Source organism: Thunnus maccoyii, chromosome 4 (genome assembly GCF_910596095.1).
Source record: "Thunnus maccoyii chromosome 4, fThuMac1.1, whole genome shotgun sequence".
NCBI lineage: Eukaryota > Metazoa > Chordata > Actinopteri > Scombriformes > Scombridae > Thunnus > Thunnus maccoyii.
Window position 1 is genome coordinate 4,801,891 of NC_056536.1, and position 12,186 is coordinate 4,814,076.

The following is a 12,186-nucleotide window of genomic DNA, read 5'->3' on the forward strand; positions in this document are numbered from 1 at the left end:
AGTCCAAACATATAACATACAATATATAAAAAAACTTTGCTTTGAAGAACACAATTTCTGATATGGTTTTTCCCATAAAAAGTTCAGTTAACTAGTTAGAAATTCTTAAAATGACATCTGCTCCTTCTACCTCACTGAGAAACCCAGAATACATCAATATGCAAATATTGCTAATTTCAAAAGTTTAACTGCTGGGCACAAGATGTCTCCTATTTCACTGTAAAGTCCATTCTCAGTGTATGTGCACTGGAGACTTCAAGTTTCCACATCACTCTTGTATAAGTTGCATACTGGACCATGATTGGCTCAAAACTAGTTGTGATGTCACAAATCATGCTCAAAGGTGCACTCAGATTTAAGGTGAGCACAGAAAAACTTTCCCCCCTCAGCAGATGAATGTGAAAACAAACTCTGCGCATACAGCATTCTGCATAGTTAAGCTCAAACATTCATGTGAACTAACAAGCCAAACACACTTCTGAGTGAAGGGGGAATTTAATAAGGATGAACTAAACCAAAATGTTATGTTGTCACTTTTCAATCCACATAAGACCAAAAAAGTGTTCAGTAGAAAGCAAAATAACCTTGACGAGCCTGTTCTAAGACCATTACACATCCATGGAGGAGAATCGATTGGTAAAAACTACACAGTTTCACTGGACTGTAACAAGAAACCAACCATGCATACAGTAATGACAGCATGAATGTTTAACAAGTCCTCTTAGACAGCATCAGTGTGAATATTGCTATTCTCTAAATTTGTAGGTGACTGATAACTTTTTCCACTATTCTCACATTTGGTGTATTTTTTCTAAAAAAAGAAAAAAGAAAAGAAAATCTCAGGCAGCAGCCATTGAATCAATTCATCAATCAACTAAATCATTTCAAATTCATTCCCATATATTAACCAAGAATAATTTTCACTCCCCATCGTTCCGGCTGCATCTCAGTGCACTTCACTCTGCATGAGCTGTGGAGAAATGTCTTTTTCTACGAAGAGAGTTGGAGGTTTTGCTTGGCATTATTTAGTGAGTACAGGATTGTTGAGCAGGGTGGGGTGGCGGACGCGTTATTAAAAATCACTTCAGAGGAAGGAAGAAGGGATGTGTCATCAGACACTGAGGCTACACTCTGCTTTCTCCCGCTTTTTCCCTGCTCCCTTTTTACTCGCCCTCAGTAAGGAGCACCACAGTCATCGACTGTACTTGTGTGTGTGTGCGTGTGTGTGAGTCGCTCTTTCTCTCCACATGGATCAGGTTTCATCCCATTCACTGACTCACAAATCGGCATCTCCGGGTCCATATTCCAGCTATTACTGTACTGGTAAAACACACACACATAGCTCTGTGCTGAGTCACGTGTTAAATCTCAACAACACTTTGACATGCATCGGCCCTTTCTCTTCATATGCATATTAGAATGTCTAGTACCGGTACATTCTACCAGCATAGTACCACAACACTTCCACTAATACATTTTTATTTTTCAGATTGGGTCTGGGTTTAGCTCTTTTCCTGCCCAGTTTTTACACACCTCTTCCCTACTTACAAACAAGAAATCATAATATTGCTGCTTAATGGCCAAAAAGATCTCCCTAAAATGAGAATAAATCTGGATACAGTTTTATAGTTACCGGGAGGAAATGAAAAGACATAAATTTCAACTTCAGACTACAGAGATTTGGGAATCCCAGTCCTTGTACTTGATCACGACTTTCCAACATTAGAAGAAGAGTTCAAAAGTGTCACCTGCTAAGCTCCAAATGCCAGTAAGATTCATGTATAGTAAAAAAAAAAAAAACACAGCAAAGGTTATTTACCACCCTGCCAACCCAGCTTTTTAAGATGAAAATAATTGAAGCTGCTACTAATAATTATCTTTATTATAGATTCTGAAGATTTTTATTAATTACGAGAGTCTAAAGGCATGTATAAATAGCTTTTTGTCCAGACAAGGGTCAAAACATTTTTTTAAAAAAGTAAATACTAATTATTACGAAGCTAAAACCACACCATTTGGTATTTTGATAATTGAATTAAACAATTAATGGATCATAATTGTCAGCAATTAATTTTATATGGACTGACTAAACAATTAATTCATTTTTCTGCTTCTTTTTTCAGCCCTAACAATTATTTAAAACAATTTTAATATGTCAACTTGGGCTCTGAGAAACATGCGCATATTTTAAAGAAAAAATGATTCATCCATTAATCAAGAAAATTATCAGCAGATTAATCAATTATGAAAATAACCATTAGTTTCAGTCTTAGTCACCTGACCACAAGCCATTTGAATCAGTCAAAGTAAGTCTCTGTATGACGCTTCCTGATTGGCTGTCTGTGAAACTGGCTCTACTGAAAACAGTAGCATCAAAAGATCTGCTCACATGTGTACTAGTTCAATATCACGTATGCTTCAAAATGCTCTCTGAGAATTGGTGTTTTATTTTACTTTATGAACTACTAACGTTTGTATCACATAAGAGGGTGAATACATTTTCAATTCAATTCAATTCAATGCAACTTTATTTCTTCCTGCGAGGGTGATAATATGCAGCATTTCAATACCCAGATCAACAAATACACACACAATTAACAGAAAATAAGATCAAAAGACTGTTTTAGAAAACCTATAAGCTTTAAAACAGTGTGTGTAGTTAATATTACACATAATCCATGAGAGTAAGGCCGAACAATTCATGAAAATGTTATCAAAATCGCAATATGGCCTAATGCAATTTTCAAATAGCAGGAGCCACAATATTTGTGTCAAAATACCATTTTAAATGAAATATTGTTGTGCTGCAGAGATGTCCTGGCCTACACATAATATTCTACAGAATTAAGAAAACGTCTTTGTTTGGTCCAGATCCCTGCAAAAATCACACCATAATCATTTTAATATGTTTTTCAATGAAAATGAGAATAATGATGTAAAAATGATCATTCGATCATATCGCAAGTCATATCTCAATTGCAATATCAGTCAACAAAATCACAATTAGATATTTTTTTCAAAATCGTTCAGCCCTACATGAGAACTGAAACAATTAGTTGATTAACTGATTATTCAATCCACAGATAAATCATTTAAGTCATTATGTAAGAACAAATGCCAAATCTTTTTAAGGTTCCAGCTTCTCCAATTTGAGGATTTGCTGCTTTTTAGCATTTTATTTCACTGTAAATTGGATATCTTTGGGTCACTGTGGGCTCCAGGAGCTGTGATGGGTGTTTTCACTATTTTCTAACATTTTATAGATTAAATGATCATTTCAATAAGTGAAAAATCAATGAACAGATTAATCAGTAATGAAAACAATTGTAAGTTACAGCCCTAAAAATGCATACAAAGCTAAGAGGCTGTATTAAAGCATAAAGAATGACTTAGAAAGTATCCCGTTCTTTGCACAAAACAGCACTGACAACAGGGACGTGAAGTTATTTTTCAAACCGGTTTAAAATTAAATTCAGCAATAGCTATCTTAGCAGTATTTCATCAAACATCTATCCTGTTAGGGTTAGGGTTAGGGTTAGGGTTATTCTGTAGCAGTAAATCCAATCCTGTCACACAATTGTTAACAAAAACCCTTCAATTCAACAGGCTGCAACATCAATCTCTGCAGTCACTAGGCAAAAAATAGTAATTCCTCAAAAGTGCAATCAGATCCATCATGCAGTGAAAAGAAGACCTGATACACACTTCATCTGTAATAAACCATGAGGATGTCAGTATATAGTTCAAGGTATGTCCTGTCTTTTTTCTCACCATTCAATCCAGCATGGTGACAAGCCAGTGGAGCAGGAGATCATGTTTCATTTGGTGGGTGCACAGATACCTAACCAGTTGGTCTAGTACTGCTCTACTACTTCTTACAAGGCTTAGGAAAAATCAACTGAGCAAAAACTGATAAAGAGGCTCTATTTCAAAATGTTTTAATTTTCCCCCTACTTGGACTTGAATGAATTTGAAGGATTTCCATCGTTCAAAATGATTCATGTGAACAGGGGATTTTGTTACTGTCAACATGACAGTAACAAAATTCCAGTGTAGTGAATGACAGCAAGTTTATTGCTACATGAAATCATAAAAGGACTGAATAATAATATTTTGTTTTACTTTAGACTTAATCACATTGAGTGTGGAAAGTCCTCAAATGGTTTCTCCTTTACCTGTCATAGCTATTACTGAGGTAGAGACTGAAAGTCGATTCTTGACCTAAACAGTAGTTGATTAAACTGTCTCACCACAAGGTATTAGCAGCATTTCTGGAGTTTTCTTTTGTATCACACAGTCTTCCTCAGCAGATGATGTTTGCCCAGTTGTTGCTAAACCCCTCCTCAAATTAGTGAATTTTCAATCATAGTTTAGCAACCATAACACTGAACGGGCCTGTAAAGCTTTGGATATCTCCACATGTTGAAGCAGTGTGCATGGGGCTGTATTAAGAGCAATACTCTGTGTATAAAGACTTTGGAGGGTGGTGGGTTTTATTAGCGTTTCCAAAACCAAATATATCTGAGCAGATGCTTGAGGAATACCTTAGACAGTGTTTTTATCTGATCTAATGCCTCAAATATTGGCATATCCAGCTAACTAGCTTACTGCTAAAGCTAACACTTCCAAGGCCAAAGAGCATTTCATATTACATGATTTTGTGGAGTTTACATTACAAAAAAAACTTCACAATAGCATATCCACTATGTAGTATTTCTCCACTGTGTGGAAGCTGGTCCTGGATGCTACTATATCATAAGTTACGATAACATTAGAAGATCTGTCCTGTTTTTTATTGGCTTTGGGGAAGTTTACACGCCAGCAACCACAACCAACGTTACCCGAGATGGCATTTGCCAAACACATTGGTTAGTGCTCAGCCTAAAAGCTTTTTCACGTGTAACATTACAAGTTCAACATACTATTTGAAAACATGAACAATAGCATGAATCAAACCTAAGCATGAAGCTTTAGACTCAGTCTTTTAGCACAGTGCCATAGCCATCAAGTGCATATTTAAGAGATTTTATAGCATTCCCATTTCCATTCCCACAAATCAGCTCTTTTTTTTTTTTAAATCAGCTGAAGACGGTGTTGTCAACCAATTCATTGAACTAATGTTAAAGTTTAATTACCTAGCAATAGTTGATAAAATCTGCTAACAACAGTCTTAGATTTCAGCTGGCAAATAAGAAGCCTGCTTTTGTCTTACTAAAAGCAACAGTAACTAAAGGGGACAATTATGATTGTTTTGTCAATTTCCAAAGTTTTTCAATCTCAATTTGTAAACCAACATAGTTGAGAAGTCCTTAAAGTGCTCAGAAAAATGGAAATTTGAACATCTATAATTCCATTAAAACCAGGCAGATCCATCTGCTGATGAAAATCCTGTGATATGATCAAAAGCTCCCAAGCAGCTACTGAGTGTCATGCGGTGAGACTATTTTGTCAATTACTGAGTTATATTACAGAAGAGGTGTACACTGCACATCGTGTATGTAATCAAATCCACCAAATGACCTTTGTGACATGGCATCTCTTCTGCCACCCTGTCTTCTCATGTCACCAGGTTCAACCTGAAAAATCACCAAATTTGCAAACCCTATGGGCTCTTCAAGTCCATCATTTCTGTTTCCTTCTTGTGTTTGTTTCCAGCAGTCCCGCTATGACTTAATCAGCTGTGGATCATCTTTGAAACCAACAGACTTTCCTCTATTCCCAAGTCAGTCAGTGCCTCACGGTAAGTACAAGTCTATCAGTGTCTGAGAGACGACCCCCTAAACCAACGCTGTGTTTACTGCAGAGAGAGAAAAGCCTATTAATAAATCTGTTGCAGACAGCCTGGCGGAAGTGGCCTGGGGGCTGTAAACTCAGCCTGGGAGAGAAGGATGGATGTAGGGCAAAACAGAGAGGGATGGATGGACTGAGTGTGAGAGAAAAAGGGACGAAGAAAAAGAAGAAAAGTGAAGTCGGAAAGAAATTAGGATACATGGAAATGGAGAAAGGAGAGAGGAGGGGAAGCGAAAAGAGAGAGAGGAAAGAGGGTGGGTGTGTTGTGTGTGTTGTGTGGTGTAAACCATGGGTGCTGGTTGATGGATGGATCTAGGTTCTGAAAAGCCACAGCTGCCCCGCTCTTCCTAGAAAAAGATCCACAAGGAAAAGTGGCAGTATGTGGTTCAAGCATCTAGCATCCTCTTACTATTTCTGACCGGCATACTGCAGGACCCGTCAGAATGTATACTGGTCCAAAAAGCCTTTGCGAGAGTGTGAGTAAATGAGAGCATGTGTGCCTGTATTATAAACTTTGTGCCTTTGCATAATAAAAATTAAAATGTGAAGGTTCTTTTTTTACTTTAATTATCCTTGTAAATATCTGTGTGTATGTGAGTGTGCCTATGTATGCTGCACTGCACGTTTGTATGTCTGTTTTCAATCAGTCTATTACACAATAAAGCATCATTCTTCTCTCTGTCACGGCTGCCAACTAAATGTAGTAAATGTATACAGTGCAGTATTTACTATAAAGAGGTAAAGAGTGATGTTTTATACATGTTTTTGCACCAAGCACACTTCATCCAAAAAAATCCAATTAATTTAATGTGAAAGAGTGACATGAAAATGTAAAAGATAGAAACAAAGAAACTGTGTTGCCTTTAATTTCCCTTATGCCGGATCCTTACAATTTGAGTCATTTAAGCAAGTGGCAATCACATGCTAATGGTTTACTTTAAAATGAATCAGTAGTACAAGTAGAGCTAGAGTTTCTCTTGAGCCTTTTATGCAACTGACAACTTGATATCAATCCAATCTAAACCCATCAAAATCTAACTGTTGATGAAGACCTTGAGATGTGGTTGAAAAAGCTAGTAATAGACCTTGAGTTGTTGATCAAACTACCATTTCCAAAGTCAAGAATGAACTTTCAAGCTAACAAGTCCTAAAATCAGCAAACTGACTCAGTCAGTTACATGGTTGTGTCTAGATGGTAACCCTAGATTTGCGAAACTATCGCAAGATTTGTAGCTAACTTGCAAAAAGTGGACTTAATGGACTTTGCTACAGGAGACTGCTATTCACTTCCCGCTTCCAACCATGTTTCCAACATGACACTCATTTTTTAAAAACCATAACTGGGATTGTTGTAGTGTTTACTGTTGCCATGACGACGCAGGTTGCATAACTTTAGGAAGTAGTAATTTTAACGCACACCCTGTTTACAGTGATCATTTTAACCCAAACCATAATCTTTCCCTAACCCAAATTGTTTTTATGCCTAAACCTAACCAGACCTTAACCACAGCGCTGTCGCATCATTTTCCTTGTATGAATACAGATGCACTTCAAACTCGGCAAGACAAGAATATTTTGAAGTGGCTCCTAGCATATCTGCCATTGCTAGCGCGTGCAGAGTCAGGTGTAACTGTGCTGAATCAAGTTTCACAAATCTAGGGTTACCATCAAGACACAACTAATTACACAGCAACATCAATCTAAAGTTTGCTAACATTAGCTAACATTAGCCACCGTAAGTTAGTGGTCATACCAAAGCAAGTCAGAAAGTAGCAGCAAAATCCCTGTGTATTAAATGAGAAAGGACTTTTTAAATTGGCAATGTTGGGATAATTGTAAATGCTTAAACATACTGTGACAGTAGCACAAGTTAAGAAAAGTCATAAAGTCAGCTCATTGATTCAATAAAGTCAGTTACGCAGTAATTTTTCATGCTTGCTAACATTAACCACCATAGCTACCAAGTGAGACTGTAGCAAAAACCCTGGGTGTACAGAACTGAGCAAGGATGTGTGAATTCAATTAATTAATTTGTTAGTGGAAGAACGTATGATTTTGTCTTTCAAAAGTTACATAGTCTTGCTTTTTTAACAAAGTTTTTAACAACATAGTGTACAAAATACTGTAAACCAGATATAATATATATGAAAACTACTTCAATTACGAATCAACATCCATTCACTTAAGCACCTAAGCTAGATGCAGCCTCACAATTTAATACACCAAGCTTTGAGGGAACTGAGCTAGGTATCAGGGGATTTTTTTTGATATTAAATGCCTGAGTTTTGGTACTGACACAATACTTTTTGATACTTGGCTTTGAGTAATATAAAAAAAATGTCCACAGAACCCCTTTTTTCATTTCACAAAAGAAGCCAAACTCATACTTTTCTCACACTCTTCTTCCATAGCAGACAAACAGTTTATCAAGCATCTAAAGCCAGCCCTCTCTTGGGGCGACCAGAATGACCAACTACTGTGTGAAACCTCACATATTACAAATAAATAAATCTTTGCCTGCGCATCCCATGATGCTGAGCACACATGCATGTAAACACTCCAGTGTGCCTGTGAGTACACAGAAAGTGCAGATACACAAACTGTACTCCTTGCACATGCACACACATATTTGCTGCTTCTGTGATGCCCCGTACTCTGTTCTCGTTCTTAGGCGCTCAGCTCACCTGTTTTTTTTCTCCCGCTGTCTTGAGAAAATAACAAATAGTACAATCTTTTGCATCCCTTCAGCAAAAAACATCCATTCTAGCATGAACCCAGTGTCCCTTGTTCCCTCACCCATCTCCTCTGCAACTCCCCCAACCCATCCCATCCCTGTCTGTAGAAGGTGAAGAAGTACAAAGAAAGGGAACAGAGCTTTTCCGATTCTTCCCTGGTTATTAACTACCATTTGTCCCCTCAGAGGGCTGTCCCTCCCAGTAACCCGACTGATGCTCTTTTCTCATGGAAATCAGCCTGCTGTTGCTGCAGCCGCCACCGTCTCTGCTGCCACTACCACCACTGCTGTTGCCCACAGAGGTGCAAAGAATTGTGGGGGATTTTCAGAGAAGACCTCCCTCCAGCTCAAAAACAGCTCTCTCTCTCTCTCTTGCACACACATACACAATTTCACACCAGGCACACACGTGCATGCACACATCTAAAACACACACCCCCAAAACACACACGTATCAGAGCGCACATCTCACAAACAGTCATGTGTGCAAGCTCTCACAGGCAAACACATTCACTCAATCACAAAGGCAAACATGAAATGTGCTGCCTCCAACCACAGGGGCATGGAAGTAATGTAAGGCAATGCAAGGAAGTTAATGAGAAGAAGCTGATTCAGTGGAGCTGGAAGAAAATATTTTGGAAAGCAGAACAGCTAGGAATTCTCAGGCACCAAAATAACACAAATCATCAGGAGTTTATGACTGTGAAAAAAAATATTTATGAGTAGGGGGGCACACTGTAATTTTAATTCTGTGCATAATCACTAACAGATAAAGGACAAATTATGAAAATCTAAGTTTGCGAGTGATTGCAACTTTTTAAAGAATGGGTTCATTTTTTTAAAAAATCATACATATGGTTTAATTTTTTTAAAAGTCACCACTTAGAGCTCACAGTTCATAATTCACCCTTGATCTTTTATAGTTTGACAGGACTATAAATACCAATTACACAAGCTATGTAGGTCTGTCGCTGCATCTAAAAACAGGTGAACCACAATAACAACCTCACTTAATGTTCCAAATGTTTTGAGAAATCTCTGGAGGAAATCAAATCTGTTGAAGCCCGTCGAGTGGACCCATCACTCACAGTACTGTTATAGTGAGAGAGTATCAACACATCATCAACACATGGGTCTCAACTTGCACAGCAACTGGCAGCAACAAAGGCATTGTCTCGTGACAAACTCACTTCCATTTCCTTATTATGTAGCTGGAGGCCTTGATGGAGCATGCTCGTCTAGTCTGCAGGGTTGAAGTGGAGGGAAAACCCACCTAAACTCACTTCACCTGCAGATTACCCAAGTTTAACGTCAATATTTTTGAGGTAGTGAGGAACTTTAAAGGCTTTAGTAGTATTGTGTTTTGTTAGTGGTGCAGCTATATAACTGCTGCCATGAGGGAATAATTTACCTAATTTTTATTTACCTAATTTATCTCTTAAAATTACTATCTGTGAAATGACAGGTTATGTTAATATTCGACATCATTTCTGTGACAAGAAACCTATCAGGCCAGTGCAGGTGGAGTCTTCCCTGTTAAGCTGTGGAGACCTATGTACATATGTAACTCCTGCACAACCACAGGATGTCCGCTTATAGCTTATAGCTGATGTAATGAAAACATCTAAACATCACAAAGTGCATTCAGAGTGTATGCTCTCTCTTCAACAGGAAAACAAACAACAGTACGTTTGAAATAAATTATACAATATCACTGCAGGAACAATAACACCTCATTATCACAGGAATATTATAGTGAAAGTACACAAACAGCACAATGCAGTGAGCTCATTGTAAACTCATTATTAGTCCCTGTTGGAGCATTATTTTTTTTCAGTTTGCTGTCTTCTGCAGATTGTTAGGTTTAGTAGCTTCAACAATTGTTTTTATCTATTTCCACACTCATGGACTGAATGTCAGGCCCCCCACCCCCATCCCCCCACCCACCCTTTGGTAAGGTTTTGGTTGTTATTTACCCGCTTCCAAGGAAAAGCACACTCTCTCTCTCTCCCCCTCTCTCTCTCTCTCTCTCTCTCTCTCTCACACACACACACACACACACACACACACACGTGCAGGCAAAAGGCAAGAGACACAACACATCCGATCAGCCACAAACATGACATAAACCATGTAGATAACTAATGGAGGAGACGAATATACATATAGTCAGCAGCAAAGGCTTCAAGGTGTTGAGGGACCCATGAATATCAATGACAAAACGTCTCATTTAAATAATGTAACTGTATGATGCACAGCTTCCACATTACAGCAACTACAACTATTACAACTTTTATCAGCGTTTTCTCCTCCCGCAGACTAACACATATCATGGGACGTTTCCTCTATCTCCCTCTCATGCATGCCACACTTGATAAATATTCGGAAATTACTTAAAACTTGCCATATCGCCGAAAACTTGCAAAGAACATCAAACCTCAACAGCGAGGGGCCGCTGGACAAAGTGCACCGTGTTTAACAGCTTCACAGACTCGCATTTGCAACATATTTATCGACCAAAAAGCCTCGAGAGGCAGAGGACGCGGTCGCAAAATTAAAAATTAAATACCCAGCTCATTCCACACTGCCACAAAAATACGCAAAATTACGCAAAGTCCGATTGCACGATAGTAACAACACGTTCATAACAATTCAACTGTTGCGCACATCGATGTGTCAGTCAGCAAGAGCTGAGAGTTGATATAAAGTTTCTAAAGCTGTTTAAAAGGCACACATGCACACATCAGGACGTGCAGCCACATTATGAGGTCTTACAGAAAAAAACGAGCAGATTACCCACCAAAAAGTTTCCAGCACCGCATTAGTCAATTTCACATGGAGCTCCGGTAACCTTCCATCCCGGACCAGACCAGAAACCCACCGTGGGAGAGCCCACGCCACCGCTCCCCGCTCTTTTCTTTCCTCGATCTGTTGTTTTAATATTTTTCCCGATTTTTTTCAATAATTTTTCTATATTCGGGGCCTGAGAGTGTGTCTGGCTCTCCTCAGGCTGCAGCGGAGTTATGGGGCGGTAAGCATTGTGGGAGTGTGACGTCAGGCCACTTTCACAAACTTTTTTTTTTTCAACCAGGGACAGCTTACTGTTTTTTTCAGCAGCCTGCAACCAGTCCTCCCAGACACAAGCAACTGATTCACTTCATACACCTGCAGTGAAACCCAGATATTCTCTCATTCGGCTTATAAAAAAATATTTAAAAATGATAATAATAAATATTGGCTGTAAAGGAGCTAAGGCTATGACCTATTAACATCTAATACAATATGAAAACATTTCATATTGTTGCCTGCAGCCAAACCTTATCTGAAAATACTAAAATATTGCTAACTACTTTTAATGTATATTGCAGTTATTAAATATGAAATAATTTCAACTCTACAAAAAATCGCGTCACTTCAGTTAATTTAATATTGGATTATTTTTATTTTTTTGTTTTAATAGGACTTGTACTCTTATCCTTTGCCGTTGAAACAGAACGGAAATTAAAGAAAATGTCAGTCATCACATAATCACATATTAACAACTATGTAAACTATTAATTGTTCTAGTTATAATTATGAGGAGTGTTTAATTTTTAATAGCCTCTAACAGACAACTTTGGCTAAAATTGTACAAAAGAAACGTGTCCTCACAACAGGAATCA

At 38.1% G+C, this 12,186-nt stretch overlaps 1 protein-coding gene across 1 annotated transcript in view; it reads right to left on the reverse strand.

Annotated features, from left to right (window-relative positions):
• plagl2 (pleiomorphic adenoma gene-like 2) overlaps positions 1-11,539 on the reverse strand; it is a 51,607-nt gene extending 40,068 nt beyond the window's left edge. The window contains exon 1 of the mRNA XM_042410280.1: positions 11,325-11,539. The gene's annotated coding sequence lies outside the window, so the exon portion shown is untranslated. The remainder of the gene's footprint in view (positions 1-11,324) is intronic.
• Positions 11,540-12,186: the final 647 nt, after the last annotated feature.